The sequence below is a fragment of the Stegodyphus dumicola genome, chromosome 3, assembly GCF_044657685.1.
Source record: "Stegodyphus dumicola isolate Sdum_Otavi_A_Nest chromosome 3, ASM4465768v1".
Classification (NCBI taxonomy): domain Eukaryota; kingdom Metazoa; phylum Arthropoda; class Arachnida; order Araneae; family Eresidae; genus Stegodyphus; species Stegodyphus dumicola.
The window spans coordinates 22,289,750-22,316,570 of record NC_140770.1 but is presented as its reverse complement, the minus strand read 5'-3'; the positions used below and the strand labels follow the sequence as shown (position 1 = coordinate 22,316,570).

Here is a 26,821-nt window from a genome sequence, read left to right as displayed (position 1 = left end):
GTGGGGTTTCTCTCTTTTTGATTTGAGAGATAAATAGATACATAATGAGAGAGATAAATACATATAGAGAGAGATAAATAGATACATATAGAGATAGATATAGATACATAGATATATAGATATTAGATATAGGTATAGATAGATAGATATATCAGAAATAAAGCTAATAAATAAAGAATTAGACAGATGCTTGTAAATCAAAAAGTGGGGTTTCTCTCTTTTTGATTAAAGAGATATAATAGAAAGATAAATAGATACATAATGAGAGAGATAAATAGATACATATAGAGAGAGATAAATAGATACATATAGAGAGAGATAAATAGATACATATAGAGATAGATATAGATACATAGATATATAGATATTAGATATATAGATATTAGATATAGGTATAGATAGATAGATATATCAGAAATAAAGCTAATAAATAAAGAATTAGACAGATGCTTGTAAATCAAAAAGTGGGGTTTCTCTCTTTTTTATTAGAGAGATAAATAGATACATAATGAGAGAGATAAATAGATACATAATGAGAGAGATAAATACATATAGAGAGAGATAAATAGATACATATAGAGATAGATATAGATACATAGATATATACATATTAGATATAGGTATAGATAGATATATCGGAATGTATTTAGTAAGTTTTACAGGGAACATCTTCATGTTTATGACCCCATGCTTGTGTTTGCTTTCGTTATGTTAACATCACGTGAGTGCTGTTGAAATCAATTAACAATATGGCAGCTAATCAGATGAACAAAATTGTTGTTGTGCTTGAGAATATAAAAAAATTGGGCTGTTTTACAGTGTCATTTGAAAAGACGATATGGACAAAAATCGCCCCCAGTGTTGGATGGCCATTCAGTATGCTACAATATGAACCTGGCATGTTGTTTATCGAAACTCTCACATTTAACACGTTACAACTGCGTCTTTTGGGCATACATCCGCCTCTCCCTACACGTCTAGGCTGTTTAAACAAAGCATCACAGCATGTGTTGCAACTGTTCATATGGGAATGGGATAAGACGTGTTTTGCAACGCTCTGACATCAGTACAAAAGAATCACACTTAAAAATTTTTTAATTCACACATTAATTTAATTTAACACGTAGAAAATGTATAAAATTCAGGATATAATCTTCTAAACGCCTAAGTATTTCATCCGTCTAAAATTATTGCTTTTGTAACAGTTTAAAATGCCTGTTTCTTTTAGGAAAACCTTAGGTTACAAAAGTTCATATTTTTGCATTGTAAAGTTCTTCTTTTACCTCTTTAGCTCCTGAATAAGAAGTAACATGTTTCAATAAATTTTTTCATGAAATAAATAAATAACTCTTAAAGTTGAAGTTTTCTGTACAAAATGTAAACAGCATGAATCGCCAGAGACACATTTCTCAAGTAAAGTAATTCAGTTTGTTAAATAATATTTAAACAAACTTCGACTAAGTAAGGATAAAAATTTAATCATTGTAGAAAAATGAATTGAAAAATTGCAGTCAAATAGCATTAACATTACTTTTGATAATATTTTACTTTGGATTCAAACTCAGTTTTTAAAAGAAACAATTTTTTCTCTCCTTTGTTGAATTATAGCATCTATCTGGATCCGCGGAATAACACCTAGACTTGAAGTGCTGCCATCTATCGAATGAAACAGTAAATAAATTGAAACTGAATCTTAAAATCCCATTATAACAGTATATCGTCTTTCTAATATTTGCATGTCGTGAGTCGAATACTAGTTCACATGCATAATATTATTTCTACACCACATATTTTCAACTACGTTCTCAGTGGTGATGTCCATGATGATGATGTCCATGATGATGGTGATGGTGATTATTCACAACAATCACTTCTTTCTTGTGATGAACTCTGAAAAAAACAAAAGTTACCTTCTTTAAGAAAATGTTAGTTGTTAAATACGTTAAAAATATACTCAAAATATTTTTCAGTTCATTTTAGAAAATCAGTTATTAGTCTATATGCTATAAAAATGTGATAGTTTTTAAAAAATTTAAAAATAGAATTAATTTTATGTATAATTTAACTACAGTCAGTGTCAATTCTAAAGCTTTACTTTCAGCTTATCTTCAAACACCATAATTTTCAGTATTTCTCGGATGACCAGAGCGTTTGTATACATAGATTTTTCGAAGGTTTTAATTTGTTTGCTTGTCCATTCATAGTTTTACATTTTCATTTTATCATGGCATACGTTCTTAGGTAATAATTGGGTGTTATATAAGCCTATTTAAAACTTATTAAAATATTATAAAGCATTTAATTATAAATAATAAGAAAAACTGCTCTTTTACATGCATTTTGTGATAACGTTTTAGAACATAAAATTCAGTGTTCGATAGGATATCTTTAGGGGGGAAGAAATCATAATCCCAGATATCATGCTTTAAAACTTAATTTTAAATAAAATGAGTTCTCAGATATACAGTAAGACCTCGCTTAACGCTGTTTCGTTTAGCGCTGTTTCGGTTTAGCGCTCTTTTATTTTAACCTGGGGATTCCACGAAATCGCTCGCAGCATACGGGGATTCCCCGAAATATTATGCAGCGATAGGTTTCAAATACATATCCGAAAAAGTGTACTTGTATTTCTTGTTTGGTGCGGTATTGTACAGACATATTTTGAAGGGGTAAATGTGGAAAATGTCGAAGAAATAATTCAAGAAGCAGCGGCTAGTCTTTCTAATGATGAGCTCAAGGAATTAACTGAACAAGAAGAAAACAAAAATGTTGACAGCAGTGATTCAGAAGAAGAGCAAAAAGAACTTTCGATGGCGTTTGTAAAGAGGAGTTTGTCTACCATAACTGAAATAATGGATCAATTCATTGAAAATGGTCCGAATTTTGACAGGAGCTCAAAAGTAAGGTGTGTTAGAGATGCTCTATCCGTTTATGAAGAACTTTTAAGAGAACAACGCAAAAGAAAAAGGCAAACAACATTAGATGCTTTTGTCACAAAAAGGCAGAACACTGAAAACGCGGAAGGCTAACTAAATATGACTGAGAATTTTATTTGTTTTTTTTAAGAATATTCGTTTTGTTATTTATATTTTGTTTTTATTTTTGCAAGAAATAATAATGTGGTATTAATTTGGGCTTTAAGAAATAAATGTTTGGTTTTATTTTTATTAAAAAAACATACTTTTTAAATTTAATACCTAACCAATTTCCTAGCCATCTTCCCCTAACCCCAATATTTACATGTAAAGATAGCCTCGTTTGGCGCTGTTTCGCATTACGCTCTACTTTGATGGAAATACTAAGACGTATTGTAATATTTACATTTCGCTCACTATATACGTAGTGTCAAAAGGCTAATCTTCGAGTTAATAGTCTCTATACAGAATATACGTTTTAGTCCAAAAGTATTGGTCTCTGTATCCCGAAGTGTGGGAGTTCCACGCACACGCGAACATAGCTTAAGTAAGCTTCCTGTTCTCATTCAGGATTACTAGATGTTTCCCAAGAATGTTTGTAGATGTTTCCCAAGAAGGAATAGCAGTCATTTTCGCATATTTAATTCACTTGTCTAAATTTTTCTTAAAAAATCTTCGAAAGGATTTAAATTGTTTAATGAATCAAAATTTACACCATGAATGGAAAAGGATTCTTTTGCTGCAGAAACTTATATGCACTTCGTGATAACGTTTTAGAACATAAAATTCAGTGTTCGATAGCATATCTTTCGGGGAGGATCATAGTCCCAGATATCATGTTTTAGAACTTAATTTTGTTTAAATAAAATGAATTCTAAGATATATTATTACTGAACATTTTCGCATATTTAATTCACTTGTCTAAATTTTTATTAAAAAATCTTCGAAAGGATTTAAATTATTTAATGTATTAAAATTGGATGGAAAAGGATTCTTTGCTGTAGAATCTTATTAATTTTCTGAATCTTGGAATTGCATCAAGTGTACTATACTATACTTTGTGTACTAGTACCTAGTATACTATGTCTTCTATAATAGTACCTAGTGTACTATACTAGTAGTACCTAGTATCGTGCCCTCATATCTAATAGCATTATACCTATCGTACTAGGTTGTTATATCCTTGAACTGTACCTAGTGTACTAACTTACTGTGTATTTTAATTCTCCCTAGTATAATATGAGTACTATAGTACTACTAGCACTATGAATAATATGAGGATTATAGTATCATGAGTACTGTAAGTAATATGAGTACTTGGGAATTTTATTAAGTAAAAAGAGTTTTAAACAGTTTATGAAATACATAAAATCATCATCATCTTTAAGAATAAAAAATTATAGCAAAATGTTCTTTAATGATAAAAATGTTTCAAAATGTTTTGCAGGTAGTTTTTAGCTCAGAAGGGAAACAAGTCTCAAAACTGGATATTGCTTCGAATCACTTTAAATGCCCGAATCACTTTTCGAACTATTGCCATCAAATATTATCGCCCTGTATTACATTTAAAGAAACTAAATAATGAAGAATCTACATGAATATATGAATGTTTCTGTTGTGAAAACACAACGGTCCCTAGAGTAGTTAAAATGTGAATAACACAGTTTTCCGCCCGAATTTGGAATTTTGTTTATTGTCTGTTTCATATTTTCTAAAGCTTTACCGAATTTTTAATTAAAACGAACTCAACAATTTCAAAGCGAGTAGTGGCAACAACGTAGGGTAATGAAACACTTTTATCTCCAGCGCGCGAAACTGTCTATCGGAAATTCAAAAGATATGCTGTTTTTAAGTATTTTTAGCACAATGTGACGTTAGCCCAAATGTTCCTGAAACGTATATATGTCAGCAAATGAAAAAAAACGTCTGTTTAAGCGTAATATGAAATCTGAAAACTTTCAGAATTTTTTTTTGGGGGGGGGAGTGTTGTTTTGCTTTGTTTCATTGCTGCTTTTCCCATTTCGTCTTTCTTTTAAAATAATCTCAAATTCCATTGTTTAAATTTATTAACGAAAGAAAAACTAGTTTCATATTTTTTTCACTCAGTTGTTGTTATTTAATTTATTAAAAAATGCTTCGTAACATTAATTATTACAAATAATGTTTAATTATCAAATTTCTCAAAATGTGTTGTTATAAGAATTTACTTTATTCTAAACAGTTACTTTTAGTTGAACTTTGCTGTTTCTCCTGGTTTCAGTTTCCTGCCGAAATGTAAATTTTGTATGACATAGATGTAAATTTTAAAAGTGTTTCAGAATCAGTACTTAAGCTGCGTTTCAAAGATTAAAATTAGCTCTCTATTTCAGTGTTTGACACCTTTCAGTTTATAATGATAATCCTCGGTTCGTTTTTGCTGTGTGCAGTTGATTTAGCGTTAGTTTAAGCTAAGGAGCCAGTCGTTAGAATTCATAATTTACTAGTGATTTGTTACATTCTCACTTTCTGTTACGTAGCCACAAACGGTGGTGATTTGTGAGCATCTGTTTGAATTTAGATTTAATAAAAAGGTTATTCAAACCGTTCCTCTGCAGTATTTCGTTCTTAAAAACATTACAAGAATTCGCTCTTAGTCTTCCACGTAAAGTTTAAGAGTAATATGAGTACTTGGGAATTTTATTAAATAAAAAGAGTTTTAAAGCGTACACTCAAACCCTATAACATGACTTCCAAATTATTTCATAGTGTAAAGGTTTACTATGAACATACAGCCGGGAAGAAGAGGACTTCTTCTTAGAGTGTCATACATTTTTCAGAAAAGCTTTTAAATCAAAATAATCAATTAAATTTATATACTAAATTGCAAGTTAATACCTTTATACAATACGTATTAAATGCTAGTTGATAACCATTATTTGTTAAAAGGCGTTATAAGTAATAGCTTTAAAATGAAGAGGATATGAAGCTCGATTGCAACGCTCTGTGAGTCTCAAAATGTTTCAAGCACAACTACCTTAAAATTATTGTATGACTGAACAAAATATTTCTGGATCGCTTACTGGAAAGTATTTTCACGGATGGATTCGAAGTTGCTGCTGCAACATCATTTCTAAAGCATTCCTCTTTTAAGAATAATTTAAACTTTGTGATACGTTAGATGCTTTGATGAGGAAGAAACTGTATGAGTTATAGCATTTACTTTTCCTAGGTAATTGCTTACAAGATTAGATAAACGTTTTGACAGTTAAATAACAAGTATTAATTTGTAAACCCAGAATTGGCAGTATTGGAGTGAAACTGTAAGGCAGCGTTCAAACGGCGACGTAAATGTCACAGAGGCATAATCACAAGGAATAACATGCGGGAATTCCGTTCACACCTGCGACACAGAGTCTAAACCGCACCCGCTTAGAGAAGCTAAATTTTCCAGCTCCGGTTTTCCGTTCAGGTTTCACGCGCTCGTTCTGACTGGTCGACGCTTATCCCATCGGCATAAAGTTTAAAACTTCGAACTTTATTCCAAGAGCCCGAAACCAGATTTTGTGACGTAGCACAGACTGGTTTCCTGGCAACGCAGCTCGGCCTAACACTTTCCGCCACGCTACCTTTTAAAGTTGGAGTTTTGATTTTAAAAAAAAAAAGTAGGCAGTCTAATTAGACCTAGAGGAGTACACAAGTAAAATTTTGTGAAGATAGTACTTATCGTTTTAATTCTGTGGGTGTGCCCAAAGTGGGCACACTGATTGAATAGAGCTTCGAAAAGAATGCTGAAACGAGCATTGTTGTCAATGAACTGACCGTTGAGACGCGAAGAAACAAAGAATACAGACGCTCAGTTGTCCTAGATGATCGGTGAACCCGGTCTGGGCACACCTAGGGTTCGCCGTTTGATTTTAGGCAAGATTTCAAGGTAAAAATTTAAAACTAATATAGAATAAGGAGATTAGCATAAAGCCAAAAAAAATAACATAGAAATTTCTTTTCAAACAATTCCTTTTATACCCTAAAAAATCTGGAAGATTTCTTTGAAAAATGAGGGTCTTAAAAAACTAAACATGGCTAAAATATATGGGCTGGTTTTTGTTGAGCTGCCATCTACGATGAATAAAGAAGTTCAGAGTAACCTACAGTAACTTATAAATCCTTTTTCATTCAATTTTTATGTGCGTACAGAAGGAAATTTTAGGTGTGTCCAGACCTAACACACTGTGCCGCAAAGGGTTAAACCACTTATGTCCTTTATACCACCGTCTGAACGCAGCTTTAAGTAACAACAAAGCAAGCGCTTTGTCAGTATGTGCCTGCCAAGTTGCGCCATGGTAGCCTTTGGATGCGCAGAGTTAGAGATTCGTGAAACGTAATACTTCTGTAACACTTGTTAGGAATATGGCTGACACAAAATTCGAACTACTGTTAAGTACCTCACTAAATCGGGAAAAAGGCCTTCGGATATTTTTAACAAACTGCACACTATGTATACTAATCACAGGCACATGTTTATGAATGGGTTTCATTTGAAAGAGGGCCAAGAACACTTTGATATTCGTTGTTTAGTATGCAAAAGTTTCATATCAACGAACCAGACTAATGCAATCTTTCAACGTGAAGTTTTGGAATGTTTAAACCGTCGTGTTAGGCGGATAAGATCAGATTTGGTGATGAGACGGTTGATCTTTTCAGTTCATCGTGTTGGCAACTAAATATTTGGAGGGAAAATATTCTGTATTTCTTTATGTATCGGTTCAACAGTTTAGATCTTGCACCCTGCCCCCTCTCTCCTTCTTTTCCCTTTCAAAAGTCTTGAGATTTGCAACAAAAGACATCGATTTAGTGATGCTGAAGAGAATGAAAAGAGCACGATGATGACTTTTAACCGCATAAAAACTTTATGCAACATCCGCATCCGTTTTTTGCTTAGCCTGCATTGAATTGCAGGGAAAATATTTTGACAGTACGTTGGATTGATTTTCGGCTAATCGCTAGTAGTTTTGTAAAACAATTTTCGTTTTAGTTTTCTTACTTATGAGAAGTTAAATACTTGAAAATATAAGTTGCGCCATCGCATTGTTGAGGAATAGGACGTTTTTCTTAGAAGCGGCTTATCCATCGGGGCATTTTAAACGCATTTATTCTCATATTTCCCCTCCCAAAAGAAAATTTTAAAAAATATAAAAATCTGTAAGCTTTTACATTAGTCCCAAAGAGGCTTTTTTAACGTTGTCTGTGTTATCTTTATTTATTAATATCATGTTCTTCGCACTTAAATCATAAAATTCCGTTCAACAGCAACATCGCAAAATAATTTTAAAATGAGCATATCTTTAGAATTTCCGACACACAGTCTCGCACGCTGGAGATAAAAATGTTTTCTTTTCCTGTACAGTGTTGCCGTTGCTCGCTTTGAAATTGTTTAGTTTATTAATCAAGAATTCTTGAAAGTTTTACAAAATATGAAATACTTAATAAACAAATTCCAAATTTGCGCTTCCAGACGCGCATATTCGGATGGAAACGTACGTCATTCAAATTTTGATGGCTCGAGGTACCGTTGTTTTATCACAGTGCGAAAAACATACATGCATTTATGCAGATTCTTCATTAATTCATTTCTTTATATAAAAAACAGGGCTCTAATATTTGGTGGCAACAATTTGTAAAGTGAACTGACATTTCAGCGGAAAATACCAAAACGAAATTTATATCCCTTCTGCGCAAATTGCCCCTTTGGACTAACAACTACAGTTAGCATTCCTTGTTGACCATTAAGCCTTGTTGAATGAACTCATATTACGATTGCTGAATGACTGCTTTTGTTGCCTTAAACTTCAAGCGAATCTTTCAATTTCTTTTCGCTCTGATCTTTGTAAGAATGTATATGTTAAGTTTGAAGAGGGAAAAGTTAATGTCACTTTTCATATTTTTTCGAATGATTTTGTTTAGAATCCTTCGTGCCATTATCAGCTGTATTAGCGAGTTTACCATCTTTATTAACAGTCACTGATATTAAAGCCGTTATTAAAGAACAATACAGGCAGTAGATAATGTTAAATGCCTTTATTACTTAATAAATCCTCCCCTCCCCCCAAAAAAAGAACTTAAATGTTTTGATGGTTGAAACACTATTACAGATGTAAATATGGCTAACGGACAGTATGGATGTTAGAAACGTCACTAATTTAACCTTCTAATTTAAATTAAACTAACTAACTAATTTAAATTCTCGTCTGCTCTGCAAGAATGAAAAGCATTTACCATTTCTACGTTCTCTCAAATGTTGACCTTCTCAAAGCCCCTTTTCATCTAACATTTAAGCAATCAAGCAAAGTGCTCCAGTCTTACAGATATAATAACGTTGTGAGTAATTAACTGGTTATTTTTAACTAATAGTTAATTTTTAGTACTTTCCTGTCAGTCTCTTTTCACCCACACGTTTCATACCAGAATGTAAATAAGATAGCGAGTTTATTCCGATTTGAGAGAAAAAAAAAAGTGCTATTTAAGTGAGGGATACGCAAGTTATTTTTAGAGCGTGTTCTGCCTATTTTAGGCCACGTTGCGCCGTGACTTATTTACATCTGACGTTGAATGCTTCTAGCCATTTACCTTTTCTCGCCGGTTATCTATAAACCAAAGCCTTTCCTGGGCGTCACTTTATCCTGTGAGCCATTAGCATATTTCACGAGTGCACATCTGTATAGCCACCGAGGGAGTGGCTTCTAGGATGGATCAATGAGCATCCAGTAATATTTCTGTCATGTCACATGACCTTTCGCGTGCTTTAAGATTTAAGTAAGATGGTTGAAAATATTCTTCCACGCAATTTTCTGTACAAAATAATTAAAGCATCGTCGATTGCTTCTGAAACTTTTCATTGCGAAGTTAAATCAATTATAGGAAATTATGAAGATTTCACTACCTGGTTGAAATAAATACAAACACGTGTTGGATACTTCGCAAAAATATCGATGTGAAATATTACTTAATAAGTGGTAAATAAGATGAAGAAAGAAACATATGATAAACATCTGAGTCCAAATGCAGTCTTTACATAAAACTATGCGTATGAGAAAAATACTTACACCAATTATATATGTAAATAGAAGTCAGTACTTTTTAATTCAGTCTATCTGAAAAAGATGTTCTATAATAATAAACAATGTAGAATTTTATTCAAATTGAACTTTACTAATTTGCATTCGTATTTATTTAGTGTGTTAAATTTCACATTTAATAATTGCTGACTCTTATGTACTGTCTACACAAAAAATACTCGTGAAACAGAGTGAATTTATCGTATTCACAACGAGTATATTCAATTTATTCACATATAATTTTTAGTGCTAACAATGGATATAATCAGATGATATATACTCTGAATCTTACACTTTAAAATCAAAAGAATGCAAGTACTGAAATAAGAAAACACTAGATTCATTGTAACACTTTCAGTCATTCTCATCTCAATTAAAAAAATATACACTTGAATTCTCTTAATCCACATAATATGCAGTGAACAACAGTCCTAATATTAATGCGTGATAAAAATCGCGATGCCAGCGTGAAATGCCAGCGATTAATCAAATCAGAAATCTAAAGCAGTACGAGATTTTCTACTATTACGTCATATATTTATAACTGTGAAACAAGTGCAAATTAAAACGTAAACAACATACGCTCACATGCACGAAGATTTAGCATCACCAAAAACAATAACAGCTCATTCGTCCATTTTCGAAACCCCTCCCGCAGTGGCTACCCTGATGTGCACTTGTGAAATATGCGAGCCGTTTAGCTAATCTTACTACATTTTGTTTTAGTTCAACGTTACGTATTTAAGTTAAGCCAGAAGTATTGGCCTGTATAAACCCAAGATGGGTCATTGTTATTTCTTTGTGTTCAAGTAACAGGGCTTAGACACACTTTTTCTGACTTGTGTTCCTGTATTCACAAGACCAGAAAATAATTCTTCTAGAGTCTTTTTAAAACCCCTTCGCGCCGACTGTCACGTATACGTGCCAGCAACGAACACACTTACCTACCGGCCGACACGCAGGCGTGCCAGAGGATTGTTGCGTTCTCTACCGACTGTCAGTATTTGTGCCAGTACTTTGGAACGTTTTTCAAACTATAATTTCTGCCACAAGATGGCACTGTATGTCCATATGGTTTCAGATACATGTAAAGTAGACCTTCTACTCGAAATGAGAGAAGCATGACTCACATACACGTGTTTTTGATTATATAAACAAACGGGGAAATAAATGTTTCCGAGTGGCGTGATTTATGACGTCTCTTTAAATCGCACTTTATTCGCACGTGGTAGTTGTTTACTGTAAGTACAGAAGTTTTATTTGCTCTAAAGCGTTGGGTATTTCGGTTTGCAGTTCAGTTTTTAGAAAATAATTAGATCTTGTTAGACGTGAATTCTTTGTTTATACCGTTGCAATGTCGAAGCGTCGAAAATGTTTAACAGAGCATGAAATAGCAGAAATGATGCAAAATATTTCAGATATTGATTCTGAAATTCTGATATTCTGATACTGATTCTGAAAGATTAACTGAAAGACATTTTCCAAAACTTTGTTCAGAAGAGACTGATAAGAAAATGAGACGACGATGCTTCGTTTGTTCACATTCCCGGAAAAATCCTCCAAAACGGCAAATGAGTTATTACGAATGCAAGGAATGTAACGTAGGACTGTGTGTAGATCCCTGTTTTCAAATTTTTCATACGAAAAGAGAATTTTAAGTAATATATTTAGTTTTCAGATGTATAATGTTAAAATTCATAAAATGGTGAGTAATTAAAATAAAATGTGTAAAATATGCATTTAAACAAGAAATAAGGTAATTAAAGTATATATATATATAAATATTTATAAAGCATAAGCCGTTTAAATACTCTATAGAGCATTATTAAACAATGCGTTGATACTTCGGAAATTTCATGGATTTAGGCTTAGTAGCAAAAAAGCCCCCGGCCCTGGAGAGACGCTCGCGTAAGACACTGCCGGCCTCAGCGATAAGCGCGCGTTTTCGCTACCCGGCTCGAAGGGGTTAAAGTATGTAGTTTATGCTCCCAAAGAACACCGCACTTTATAACTTTTTATACAATAAGAACTTAAATGTATCTTTACCAAGAAGCATATTCGACGCGTATTCCAGAGATTCAGGGTTCGAGTCCTATCAGGAGCAATGCACATTTTTCACCTCTCCTGCTTCAAAATATCCTAACGACTCTACACTGCCTCTCCGTCCATCGTCACTAGAATACAAATGAGGGGTACTTACGTATTACCGCAGTCGCCTTAGTAGAAGCCGCCAAACTCTGGAACCATGAGCATAACACCTCTTTAAGTAACCACTGTAAACTGCAATCTGAAAATTCCTCGAACTAACTTTTTTTTTCCTGTGAAAATTTTCCAAACTCCTCCAAGGTGGCTACGCTAATACGTAAGTACCAAATGGGGTTAAGTATAAATAGCCTCTGCAGCCAGAGTCTGAGTTATGATGTAGCACAAATCACAGTCATGAGGCAGTCTTGTTCTCTGTTGGATATCCAAATTATTAATAAACTTTAAAAACTGTAAACATAACTCTCTGCCTCTGCCTTAAGAACTCGACTGCCCCAAAAAAAAAAAAAATTCACGGGAGATGAACCGCATACTACTTAAACCTGCAGTGAGTGTAATCAGTATTTGAAGAGTGTGAAATGGAACGCAAAGGATTTTGTTTTCCTTGCAATGCAGCAGCGTCAAGCCCCTGATTTGCTACCTGCTATCTTGCTGACTTATAACAAATAATTATTTACCTATTCATAATTTAGAGATGCGCATAGGTTACCAGCTTAGATATAAGCATCACAGGTTATGGGCAGCAGTGTTTTTGAGTATTTGAATTGCACTCTACAGCACATATATTTTGTTCTCATTTGAACTGTACAACTAGCAGTTCATAGCTTTATTAATACTGGATTTTAACTCTCTGAAGACCATAACGCCCCAGACGGCCTTTCATTCAAACAGCCACAACCGCCCGAAACGGCCGAAATTCTGATGTTGTCTTCTTCCCTTCCTCAAGGTATGCAGTAGCAGGTGCTGTTTCCCCAGATGCATTGTATCAGTTTATTGCAGACAGCTTGTCCTAAAAGGACTTATTTGTGGTTTCTTATCTTTATTTGTTAGGAAGTAGACAGGATGACATTTGAAATCTTCAGTCTTCTTTGTGCGTTAATGGATGGGGAGGGGAGGAAACTGCTGTGACTCTCGAAAACCTTTTTGGGGGGTTCGGTATTTTATGCATACCGGTTAGCGAAAACTGCGGTTTTCAAAGAGTTAATAAATAATCTACAAACAATAGCAATTAATACTTGACTGAGTACGTTATTCGAATATGACAAAATATGCAAGAGGTATCTTGCTTGAGGAGAAGGATGTCTTGGTGGAGAACTTTGCAAAGGAATACCGGCTCGTATTTACGTTACAAATGGAGAAAACCAGGAAAACCAACCGCGCAGCTATTCTGATCGCTTGGATAAAACAAAGGCCAAACTCCCAGTGTTCAGTAGTCTTCATTATTCAGTCACTGATAGGGCAAATCTTTAATCGAGTTTTATCACGGTACTTGTTAATTGAAACACGCTGCATACCTTTATTTAATCTCGACAACAGAAAGATCAAATCATAGAGGCATTAGGATATATTGAAATAGGAGACGTGGAAAAAGACCAGTGCCCTCGCCGGGACCCGAACCAGAACCTCTCAAATACGCGTCGAGTGTGCTATCATTACACAACGAAGGCATGCTGGAAAGAGGGACAGAATACCTTATCTACTGCCCATTTTAAAAGGCGACTGATTGTGGGACCAATCGCCAAATCCTGATAGTGAAGAATCATCATCCACCACCTTTTTAGTTCAGACGCCACTGTAGAGACATTAGGTTATTTTGAAGTAGAAGACGTGAAAAATGACCAGTGTCCTCGCCGGAACCCAAACCTGAACCTCTCGAATACGCGTCGAGTGTGCTATCATTAGACCACGAAGGCATGCTGGAATGAGGGACAGAATACCTTATCTAGTGCCCATTTTAAAAGGCGACTGATTGTGGGACCAATCGCCAAATCCTGATAGTGAAGAATCATCATCCACCACCTTTTTAGTTCAGACGCCACTGTAGAGACATTAGGTTATTTTGAAGTAGAAGACGTGAAAAATGACCAGTGTCCTCGCCGGAACCCAAACCTGAACCTCTCGAATACGTGTCGAGTGTGCTATCATTAGACCACGAAGGCATGCTGGAATGAGGGACAGAATACCTTATCTACTGCCCATTTTAAAGGGCGACTGATTGTGGGACCCAATCGCCAAATCCTGGTCGTGAAGAATCATCATCCACCACCTTTTTAGTTCAGACGCCACTGTAGAGACATTAGGTTATTTTGAAGTAGAAGACGTGAAAAATGACCAGTGTCCTCGCCGGAACCCAAACCTGAACCTCTCGAATACGCGTCGAGTGTGCTATCATTAGACCACGAAGGCATGCTGGAATGAGGGACAGAATACCTTATCTATTGCCCATTTTAAAGGGCGACTGATTGTGGGACCCAATCGCCAAATCCTGGTCGTGAAGAATCATCATCCACCACCTTTTTAGTTCAGACGCCACTGTAGAGACATTAGGTTATTTTGAAGCAAAAGACGTGAAAAATGACCAATACTCTCTCCGGGACTGGAATCTGAATCTCTCGAACACGCGTCAAGTGTGCTATCGTTACACCACGAAGGCATGCTGAAAGGAGGGAGAATATACCTTATAAAATGTTGGTTCATAATAAGGGTAAGCATTGTGATAACCCTAAATGAAGCCAAATGTTGTAGTTAACTGACGATTTGAAAGCATGTGTTTACTGCTTTTTATTTTAGATATTGTTTTATTTTTAATAAAATCTCAAATTATAAATTAAAATACACATAGTGGTTACTTTTCCTAAATCTTTACTGTTTATTGCAAATAATAAAAGACGTTTCTAATAACTGTGTAAATGACTTGTCTGAGTTCGTAATAATTTCCTTGCAAAGTCACCCGCCTCTTCTGAGGTGGAGATGTAGAATTTATTTTTTAAAGCATTTTGGCAATAATGAATTTTGGCAATAGTGGTTGAACTTTTTGAAACTACTACATAAATATGTCTGTCGCTGTTTTATTTTACGATCCTTGAGACTGCCAATGCCGGTCGTACACAAAGTCTCAGTCTTATTTTAGGTGATGGTTCAATTTTTGCTTAGCTAATATCAACTTCGAAAAAGAATCCCCCCTTGCCTATTGTCATCCTCTCTAGAAGACTTTCAACTGGATAGTATTTTACCAACAATGTACCTTTCTGGAACTGCTCCCGAAACTTTTATTTTACTTACGCAATAAATGCTTTAAATATGTGAATTTTAAATGATCTAGCTTTGTAATATATTACCAATTGTAAAATAAATGTTTGGAGAAAATGTAATAAATAAAATTAAATAGCAAATAAGATATTTTTAAGGTTAAATCTGTAACAAATGTAATGTTTTCCTGAAGTATGTGGCCACATATTTTTTTTTTTTTAATTTCAGTAACAAGGTATAAAACTTCCCTTACGTAAAACTTACGGTTGAATGAGGTGAATGTGGGTCACGTGCTTTTTTCCGCCCCCGACATGTACTGGATAATATACAGGGTACCAGGAATGTCCTGCCCTCAGTAAGGAACAGCAAGAACAAAAGATTAAAATGAATACATACACCTGCAAAAAAATAATTGAAATATTGCTATAAACAACTGTTTTTAAATGATTACACAAGATAACTGTTCATAAATATTCATTAAAAAATAATATATACATATATATCCATTATATCCTTTTAACTTAAAAAATAGTGTTATAAGATATTCTTCATAAATTGGAAAGTGACTTATAACTTTTTTAATCAGTTAAGAAAAGCATATACGTTATCTGTTTATTGGAAGGGGTGCCTTCGTAGAGTACATTCTGAGGGAAACTGACACCACGTCGCGTTACACGTGGGGAAAACGGCGAAAATGCCCACACAACCAGCGACTCCTCTGGGACTCGAGCCTGAATCGAAATACCAATACTCATTGCACGATAGATCCTTCATTGCTGCTGGATTTGATTGCCTCAAATCATTCACTGCTGCTAGATCTTCTGTCCGTGTCGTCTGTAACAGCTTCCAGGTCGTCGCCATTATCACCGTCATAATCATTCCCTACGCAATGATCTTCAGAATCGTCAAGAGCATCCGTTTCCCTGAAGTTCTTCACTATTATTGCTTCATGATTCCATGTATCCAAAACCCACAAACAAATAAATTAGTTAGACGAAAGCAATAATTGTGTGGATGCATTCATTTTAAAATTTGGGGGAGCTCGCTTTTTGAACACTATGAGGAATGAGAAAATTACGTTAATATTTAAAAACTTTTCAGAATTTTGTGCAAAATGATAAGGAGGAGAAAAACGGGAGTAAACAGAGTATTTATTTTGTAAAACAAGGTAATACATTAAGACGAAAATATGTAATGATAAGTACTAAGGTTTATTAATGTTTTCATTTTATTACATTTTTGTTGGATATCTGAATTGCTGTTGACGTTGCGTGTACAACTACAACATTGAATTACAACACACTCTTTAATAATCTACGAAAAGCTGAACATCATAACATTACTCGAAGTATTAGCATTAAATCAGCAATCGAATATTAACGGCATAGGAGCAGCATCTTGGTCGCTTTCAAAAGTAACTAATATAAAGACAATTCTAGCTAGCAGCAACCTTATTCTCTAGCTGAGTGTTTCAGAGCGTTTTGCTGCATAGCCTCTGTCTGGTACATTTTGAAAATTGAACTAGCATGCTCTTTTAATTTTTCTGTTGTATTTTGTGTCCTGTTATTCATCATTTTTTCCCAATGGCCGGCCTAAACCGTCCACAAGTTGGCCACTACTAAAGACAGAAGCGATTGTCACTTTATTAAGGAGGCACCTAATAGGTGTGCCACCTTTGCCTCCTATGAGGGGACAGGCAGGTACAACGATGCCATCTCCGGGATTCTAATCCAGGCCATTTGGTATAGCAGTCGGCTCCCCTAACCGTTATACCGTCTGGACGGTCTGTGATTCATCAAGATTTAAGATGATATTAGAGGACTTGGCAGAATCCAATGAGAATTCCAGGGTCAATGAACCCTGAAATCGAAATTATTTCTTGCCAGACATAGGTAAGCAGATCGCAAAAACACTTAGACACTATTCATGAAATTGTGATTTTTGTAATGCAAAGCAGAGATATTTTTTAATACATTATTGCTTCAGTAATGTCAGATTATGCAGTTTAACACCTCCTAATGTTCGACTGTGTCCTCGACTTCTAAACTGCGATTCTGTTAAGATCCCACATGAATTTTTAATCTTCACGTGGTTTACTGTGCTATTTTCTACAGTGTGAGTCATCATAAAATGCGTATGACGGAACTTATAAGGATGTTAAGTTACCTAACCCATATCGTATCTGAACTTTGATTTTCCTTTTTCCATAAATGAGAGCTATTATTTTGATCAGTAGTGTTTTTGATCATATTATTTTGATTAGTAATGTTTTTGATCAATGGTGATTTTCATTAGTGATCAATAAGTGAATATTTCATCAATAGTGAGATGCGATTTATGATAGTATCCCACGTAAATTCCTAACCTTCATGTGCTTGACCACATGGTTTTCTACAGCGAGATTCGACAATTATGCTATAAACCATGCATGAAGCAATTTGTAAGGATGTACTATAAGTCAAGTTACCTAACCTATATCCTTTCTGAACTTTGATTTTCCTTTTTCCATAAATCAGATTTAGTATTTTGGTCAATAGTGTTTTTGATCAGAGCAATTTGATCACTAGTGATCAATTGTGAATATTTTATCAATAGTAAACTGCGATTTCTGGTGGGTACCGTATGGTTTTTTTTACAGCAAGATTCGGCAATTATGGTGTAAAACATATATGAGGCAATTTATAAAGATGTATTTTAAGTTACCTAACCATATTCTTTCTGAACATTGATTTTCCTTTTTTCATAAATGAGAGCTAGTATTTTGATCAGTAGTGATTTTGATCAGTGCAATTTGATCAATAGTGATCAATTGTAAATATTTGATCAATAGTGAACTGGAATTTCTGATGGGTACCGAATGGGTTTCTACAGCGAGATTCGACAATTATACTATAAAACATGTATTAAGGAATTTTGTGATATATTAATAATGATATATTGTATGTCAAGTTACCTAACCCATATCCTTTCTGAACTTTGATTTTCGTTTTTTCATAAATGAGAGTTAGTATTTTGATCAGTAGAGTTAATGATCAGTAAAATGTTACTGATCAGTGCCATTTGATCAATATTGATTTTTGGTACTGATTTTGATCAATTTGGTGCATCGAACAACTTGATCAGTAGTGTTACTGCAAGCATAGATAATTTCTGTAGAGCTCACTTTTTCCTTTTTCTTATTATCGCACAAATTGTTAGATTGTTATCATTAATCACTAAGAAAAACATTTTTAAACTATCAAAATGTAAAAACGCCAGAACTCGAATCCGTTTTCCTTGTAAACATTTTATTTTTTGGTGTCAGACATATTTTTTTCGCACAGTCTCGCAGCAAATTTAAATCAAATGCATGGAATATTTTATCCTTCGCAATAATCGGCTTTATTTTTCAACACTAATATACAATCAAAAAGGAAAATTCAGGAATATCTCCACTGCCTTTTCTGTCACTAAGATTTTAAATCCTTGCATTCCATGCGAGTATTACGTAAGTATTGAGAACAATGTATTAAGAACACTTCTGTTATTCATAACATCGGAAGCGATTTGGAAATTCGATGATCATGATCATCTTAGAAAGTCATGCTTGTATGCATAAAGTCAATTTATCGATTTTATTTGAGAGAAATCTTTCGTGCTCGAAAAAGGACCTGGATTCATTTCCAGATATTTCATCTGAATATCTAGGATGAAGATTTTAATAGTCTTCCAGGATTTTGCAAGCATGATTTGTTTTGGGGATTCTCAGTGAAAAAGGAAAATTAATCAAAGCGTGTAAAGCATTTTATGTAAAATATACGCATTCGTAATACTTCGGGCTTTGACGTACGAATCAGAATTCTTCATTGTTACATCAGTGAAATTTTGAAACTTAAAAATGATGAATGCTTTGCATTTGTATCTTAAAAGAATCATTAGAGCAGACGTTTTAAATTCAAACTGCATGCTGGTCAAACGCACAGTGTGATAAAGTATCTGACGAGCCAGACACTTTTTCTTTACCAGAACAAAAAATTTTATTAACAAAAAAAATCTGAAATGTTTCAGATTTTAAATTACATCCAAAGGGCCGTTTTTTAACATTTTGTGTGTTACCTTTCTTTATTAAATATCATGTTCCTCGCACTTAAACCATAAGATCCAGTGCAACAGCAATATCGCAAAATAGTTTTAAAACGAGCATATCTTTAGAATTTCCGATACAGAGACTCACGCGCTGGACATAAAAATGTTTTTTCTGCACAACGTTGCCATTGCTCGCTTTAAAATCCTTGAGTTTGTTAATCAAAAATTCGTCAAAGTTTTAAAAAATAGGAAATCGATCATAAAACAAATTTCAAATTTCAAATTTGGTCTTCCACATGCTCATATTCGTTGGAGGATTACGTTATTTAAAATTCGATGACTCTATGTACCGTTGTTTTATCACAATACGAGAAATATACATACATTTATGCAGATTTTTCGTTATTTAATTTCTTCAAATATAATGCAGGACTCTAACATTTTGTGGCAACAGTTTGAAAAGTGAACCGACATTTATGAGTCCGACGCAAAATGCCAAAACGAAACTAATAGTCCTTCGGGATTCAAATGCCTTTGGACTAATAAAAAATACTTTTAACTAATTTTAAATTCTGCTTACTAAATATTTATCAAAATATAATAATAATATCGCAAAGGGAAATTTTTTTTTTATTTATTAGCCCGAAGGGTCATTAGACCCAAAGGGCTATTAGTCCAAACGGCATTTTGCGTCGCTTCGCTTTTCAAACTGTTGCCAACAATTATTATCGCCCTGTATTATATTTGAAGAAATTAAATAATGAAGATTCTGCATAAATGTATGTATGTTTCTCGCCTTCTAATAAAACAACGGTACCTACAGCTATCCAATTCTGAATGACTGCGAATATGGGCATCTGGAAGCCCAGATTTGAAATTTGGAATTTGTTTTATTATCGATTTCATATTTTGTAAAACTTTAACGAATTTTTGATTAAAAAACTCAAGGATTTCAAAGCGAGCCATGGCAACGTTGTACAGAAAAAAGATTTTTATCTCTAGAACGCGAGATTCCGTATCGGAAATTCTAAAGATAAGTTCAATTTAAAACTATTTTGCGATACGGCTGTTGAACTGAATTTTATGGTTTAAGTGTGAAGAACATGATATTTAATCAATAAAGGTAACAGAAAAAATTTTAAAGATCGCCCCTTTGGAATTAATTTAAAATCTGAAACTTTTCAGATGTTCTTTTTATTATTATTATCAATTATTATTATTATAACTGTGGTCAAAAGATGAAATGCTACGTTGCGTATGCATTTTGTATATTAGAGCTAAGTAAAATATTTATGTTATTTGTTGTACAGAATTTGGTTTCTATCCCCTTATTCAAAGTTTAATATATAGTAAAAAAATTGGTACTTTTCCGTTTTGCCGGCGCAAGCGATAAAGTCGCCAATAATGGTACAACCGATGCCAAACGGAATATTCTCGCTGGTAATCTTTTACGCATTTTCAAAACATTTCGCAGCTTTTTCTTATTAGATTGATTGTTTCTTTCAATACTGGCATATAATTACATAGAATTTTTATCAGATAGTTCAGTTTTATGTCTAAGGCCATTCTCGGCAATTAAGTCAATCAGGATGCAATCACAGCGCTTACCCGAAGCCGAAAATATAGAAAAGGAAAGTCAAGGGTTAAATTCATCAATTCTAATGAGAATGCATTAGGGATGTAGAGCACTGCAGTTTTACATAATTTCTTAGTAAGCTATTCGTAAGCATTGAAATATTTCTTGCATTTAAACTTGTGTTCCAAATTAAGATTTAACTTGAAATTAATGTAGATAATTACTGACAGCATTAGATTTTTGTAGAGTAGTTAACGTGAAATGAGATCGCTTGGGGTCACGTGATATGAACCGGCGAATCAGGATGTTGAACCATTAAAGCATAGTAAATTTTTAAATTAATGTCTTTTTACAAATTTATTGTCTTTATTTATTGGCTTTTTATAAAGTTTTAAGCGATATTAAAATGTTTATGCCTTCAAAAAAAGAATTCTTAGAACTAAAACTTTTTAAATATTTTTAATTTGTATACTGTATGTTGTCGTCAATAAAGTCTGCTTGGCGAGATTTGCGCCGGCGAAACGGAAAAGTACCAAAAAATTAACTTAAAATAAAAATAAACTAATCATGAAAACTTTCTAAGTCTCCTTAGTAAATTAATTTGATAAATAATAAACAGTTTTAAAAGAAATTACCTCATACAGTTACTCATCTTCTTTTTTGTAATCTTTTTTTAATTTATATTTTTCATGAAAATTTACCAATTTGCGTTCAAAATATAGAAATGTTTTTCTACTTGGTACACGCGATTTTATTTCGAATCAATCTCTCTGACACTCTGTATTCAAATTGAAAGAAAATTTTTCTTCAATAGCCCACATGCAGCCGAGCGGTTAAGTAACTGAACACTGGTAGTTCGATCTCAGATTCAAACCCCTGGAACGTGCTGGCTCATATGGGCGTTTTCATGTATTTCCTTACGTGTAACGTGTATAAGAGTTAGTTTTCCTTAGAACGTCCTTCACGAAGGCATCCCTTTCCGTAGGCAGGTAGCCCTCTATGCTTTGCCGTAATCACATAAACCAAACCAAACCAATCTACCTCAATATACATTTTGATGAGCGCTGTAAAACTGGTGAGCTTCGAATAAATCAAAATAACACATTATCTCTCCTAAAAGCTGAAGCATATTATAACACTTCTTTTCTCTTAACACTTTTAAGATCGCTTTTTCTAAAACTTAAACTCTAACTTTACACAGTGCACAAAAAAAAGGGGGGACAGCTCTATATCTCCTATTCTACTGGGCCAACTGACGAAATTCAAATTGCGTTTTTCATGTCTCGAAACCGCGAGTTAGGAAATATATTAGATGTATATATATTCCAAAAGTCATGGGATACTTCCTAATATTTTCTCGGTCCTCCTTTTGCCCGGCGAAGTGCAGCAACTCGACGTGGCATGCACTCAACAAGTTGTTGGAAGTCCCCTGCAGGAATATTGAGCCATGCTGCCGCTATAGACGTCCATAATTGTGAAAGTGTTGACGGTGCAGGGTTTTGGGCACGAACTGACCTCTCGATGATGTCTCATAAATGTTCGATGGGATTCATGTCGGGCGATCTAGGTGGCCAGATCATTCGCTGGAATTGTCCAGAATGTTCTTCTAACCAATCGCGAACAATTGTGGCCCGGTGACATGGCGCGTTGGCATCCTTAAAAATCCCATCATTGTTTGAGTACGTGAAGTCTATGAATGGCTGTAAGTGATCTCCAAGTAGCTGAAGGTCAATGATCCAGTCAATCATCGGTTCAGTTGCACCAGAGGACCGAGTCCATGCCATGTAAAAACAGCCCAGACCATTATGGAACCACCACCCGCTTGAACAGTGCCTTGTTGACAACTTGGGTCCATGGCTTCGTGGGGTCTGCGCCACACTCGAACCCTACCATCAGCTCTTACCAACTGAAATCGTGACTCATCTGACCAAGCCACGGTTTTCCATTCGTTTAGGGACCAACCGATATGCTCACGAGCCCACGATAGTCGCTGCAGGCGATGTCGTGCTGTCAGTAAAGGCACTCGAGTCGGTCTTCTGTTGGCATAGCCCAAGGAAGACAAATTTCGCCGCACTGTCCTGTCGGACGCGTCCCTCGAACGTTCCACATTGATTTCTGCGGTTATTTGACGCAGTGTTGCTTGTCTGTGAACATTGACAACTCTACGCATACGTCGCTGGTCTCGGTCGTTAAGTGCAGGTGGTCGGCCACTGCGCTGTCCATGGTGGGATGTTATGCCTGAAATTAGATACTTTCGGCACACTCTTCACACTATGGATCTCGGAATGTTGAATTCCCTAACGATATCCGAAATGGAATGACCCATGCGTCTAGCTCCAATTACCATTCCGCGTTCAAAGTCTCTTAACTCTCGTCGTGCGGCCATAATCACGTCAAAGCCTCTTCACATGAATAACTTGAACACAAATGAAAGCCCTGCCAAAGCACTTCGCATTTATACATTTTCTACGCGATACTACTGCCATCTGTATATTTGCATATTGCTATCCCATGACTTTTGTCACTTCAGTGTATATAGTAGCATTCTAACATAGATATTTTGATTCAAAATCGGAAGTTTTATAAAATAATATGCCTAAAATAATTTTATAAAATAATATGCATTTAGTTTATGGTGATAATAAAATTTTTATAGGTAACAGTTCAAAACGTTTTTGAAAATTTTAGAAATGTAACTGAAAAATATAGCGAATTTCAATTGTAAATTTCGAATTGTGAAAGAAGGAATCCGGTAAGTTTAACAACAAATAAGATATATTAAAAAATATATACCAAATTCAATTAACACTAAATTTTAAAAGCTAATTTTTTAAAAATTACTTGTACGATTTTTAAAAGCTTGTCATTTTGGCATAATTTGAGTCGTAGAATCGAAATATGGAAAAAGAATCGCATATGTATTTTCAGAAAAAGTCAAATTTTGTGTCAAAATACCTATGTTAGAACAATGCTATATATAAATCTAATATACATCCTCAATCGCTCTTTCAAGATATGAAAAACACAAGCTAAATTTTTTCAATCAGCACAGTAGAGAAGATGATATGAAACTGCCCCTTTTTTGTGTGTGAAGAGTGTACGGAAGTTTAATTCAATGTCCTTTAGATTCTATTAGACAGAAAAGCGAGTTACTGATCCAGTGATTGTAAAAATATTTGTGGCAACACAAAACGTTTTGGTTACTACTTCCCAAAGCCCCCACATTATGTAGGTCCCGCATATTATGTAGTCAGCTGTAAAAAGTTGAAAGTAATTGCTTTTAACATAAATAAAATATCACAATTCTTGCAACAGTCACATAGTCGAAGATCATAAGCGGACTCATGCACCATAAGATCCCATAAGATCTTCGGTGCCGGATCTTCGGATCTTATTGATCCGGTGCCGGATCTTCGGTTCGATCTTCGGATCTTATTAAAACCCATAAGATCTTCGGCTATGTGGCTGTTGAAAGAATTGGGATAATTTATTTATTTTAAAAGCAATTACCACCACCTTTTTACAGATGATTACATAATATAGCTGCTTTCTGAAATAGTAATCAGAAAGTTTTTGTTGTCACAAGTATTTTTATAATATAATCCGCTTTTTGACAAAATTTTCGTCATGTTTCCACCTTGCGCGCACAATTTGAAACATTCTGTTGCATAATTTAACATATAGCTTTTATAAGATTTAGAAACTTTTGTGAACCAAAAATTCTAAGAATTTCACGTTAAACTTTTATTTTATTTGGAGTTGAGTTTATAAAATGTATTTTATTAAAAAAATCTGTAATGTTTCCGTGCATAAAATTTTTTAATATTAAAATATTCATCAGATTTTGGGTTCAGTTAGAAAATAGTGCCCATATAAAGAAATTTCATCCAATTTCAAGTATGTACCATTAGCTATTTTTAAAATATTATGCGCGCAAGGTGGAAACATGAGGTGAATGCATAAAACATTTTGTCACAAAGCAGATTAAATTATAAAAATATTTGTGGCAACACAAACTTTCTGGTTACTAGTCCCAAAGCCCCCATAATTACGTAGGTCCCGCATATTATGTAGTCAGCTGTAAGAAGTTGGTAGTAATTGCTTTTAAAATAAATAAAATATCCCAATTCTTGCAACAGTCACATATTTGAAGATTTTAAAGGGTTTTAAGGGTATGAGACGCTCTAAATATTCAAGCAAATAATTTTCATTTTGGTGAAAACTGCAGAAAGAAGAAGTTATAATAAAGTTTCAGGTCATTACCCCTTAGTGGTACTATTTCGTTTTAGGGACCGTAAAAAAATTGCAGCGAAAATATAGGCGCAAAAGCGCCAAATCTAGCAAACGCGCGCATTTAACCACACACCAAATATCTAGCGAACGTGCCGAAGTGCGTAAATTTAAATAGTTTTATATTGTTACGTTATTTTCTTCCTTCACGTTCATACGGGGTTCTTAGATTTGGAGTGAATAAGGACGACACTTGATGAAGTATCGAAACACACTTTATTTACCAATATTACCAATATTAAACAGATAGCTTCAAAATCACTTTTACAGTCGTCGAACTTTTATAAACAAGCTGACACGTTCAGCGACATGGCCTTCACATTGTCAGACAGTAACAGTGGAAACAGCTTCACTGCAAAGCACCTGAGTACAGCTCCCAACTGTGCTTGGTCATTCTCGGAACTCCACGCGATGCACTCGACGATACACAAGAGTATAGCTCTCGTCTCAGCACAGTCTAAGACAAAACTCGACGATGCACTAATCCGCCATGCACTAAAAGACTCTCTCGATGCACTCAACGACCAACTCGGCGCTAGACTTCGAGACACTTGCTCAATGACTGACTATCAGCTCGCTAGACGAGGCACACACACTGACTGCGGACCAGCAGAGTTTATATAGCTTTCGGCTTGTGTTCGAGAACATTCTGGGCTAAACCGGTAAGAATTCGTTCCAGAAGGTTCTCCATCCGTCCATGGCATATCGCCAATTTTGTCGCCAAATGGGCGATTTCTTGCCAAATGGGGCAGCTTTGCCTTCCCTTGCCATTTTATGGCAAACCTAAAATTGCTTTGCCGGGAAGCCATCTTACCGCGCTTGTACATTTCGTAACAATATTTATAAGTCGCCATTGAAATACTAGTTTGATTTTTTAATTCTTTTCTAATAACTCTATGGATTTAACAATTTGTGTATTGCCCAATGACGAAAAGTCTGCTACAGAATTTTTTCAAAAAACAGGCATAGAAATTTATGTTCGAACAACCACGAAATGAAATTATGCTTTAGCGGTAACTCAGTAGCGAAATGGCGGTGCAGGAAAGAAACTTTAATGAGAAGAAAGGATTAAGAAGTCAAAATTGGTTCGAAGGATCGAAAATCCTCTTCCTTACAACCGCTAGGTTCATCTGTTTTTGATATCAGGAGATGACATCTATTGAATTTTGTCAACTCCAGCTGAAGATGAATCACAATACAGCTGTAGACTGGAACAGTTACATGCGTGAGGTGTGACGCAACTTTATTTCTTTTCAGTAGAAGAAGGAATAACTAGGGTTACCGTAATTATTTTTGGCAGCATTGGCATCAACAGTGGTTTGACGATTTTTTACGGCCCTTATAACGGAATTGTACCTAATTAATTAACTAACATAAAAATTTTACAATTATAATAATAAAATAATCTGTGAATGATTTGATCTATTTAATTTAGGTAACTTTATTCAGAAGTTGGATATTTTGTTAGGTTAGCGTTTAATGCAATATGAAATGAAACACTCACCTTTCCTGAAGACATGGCTGTCAACGGAAGGAAGCAAGCACCAGTGTGTCTCCAAAACATACGGATGAAATCCTTTTTATTTCCTAGA

The 26,821-nt window shown here is 34.6% G+C and overlaps 1 long non-coding RNA gene across 1 annotated transcript; it reads right to left on the bottom strand.

Moving 5' to 3' along the window:
- LOC118192708 (uncharacterized) lies at positions 1-26,821 on the bottom strand. Its single transcript, XR_015040148.1, has 3 exons — positions 26,734-26,821; positions 15,563-15,696; positions 1-1,890 (listed from the first exon to the last, which is right to left on the bottom strand). It is a non-coding gene; the product is annotated as an uncharacterized LOC118192708 (long non-coding RNA).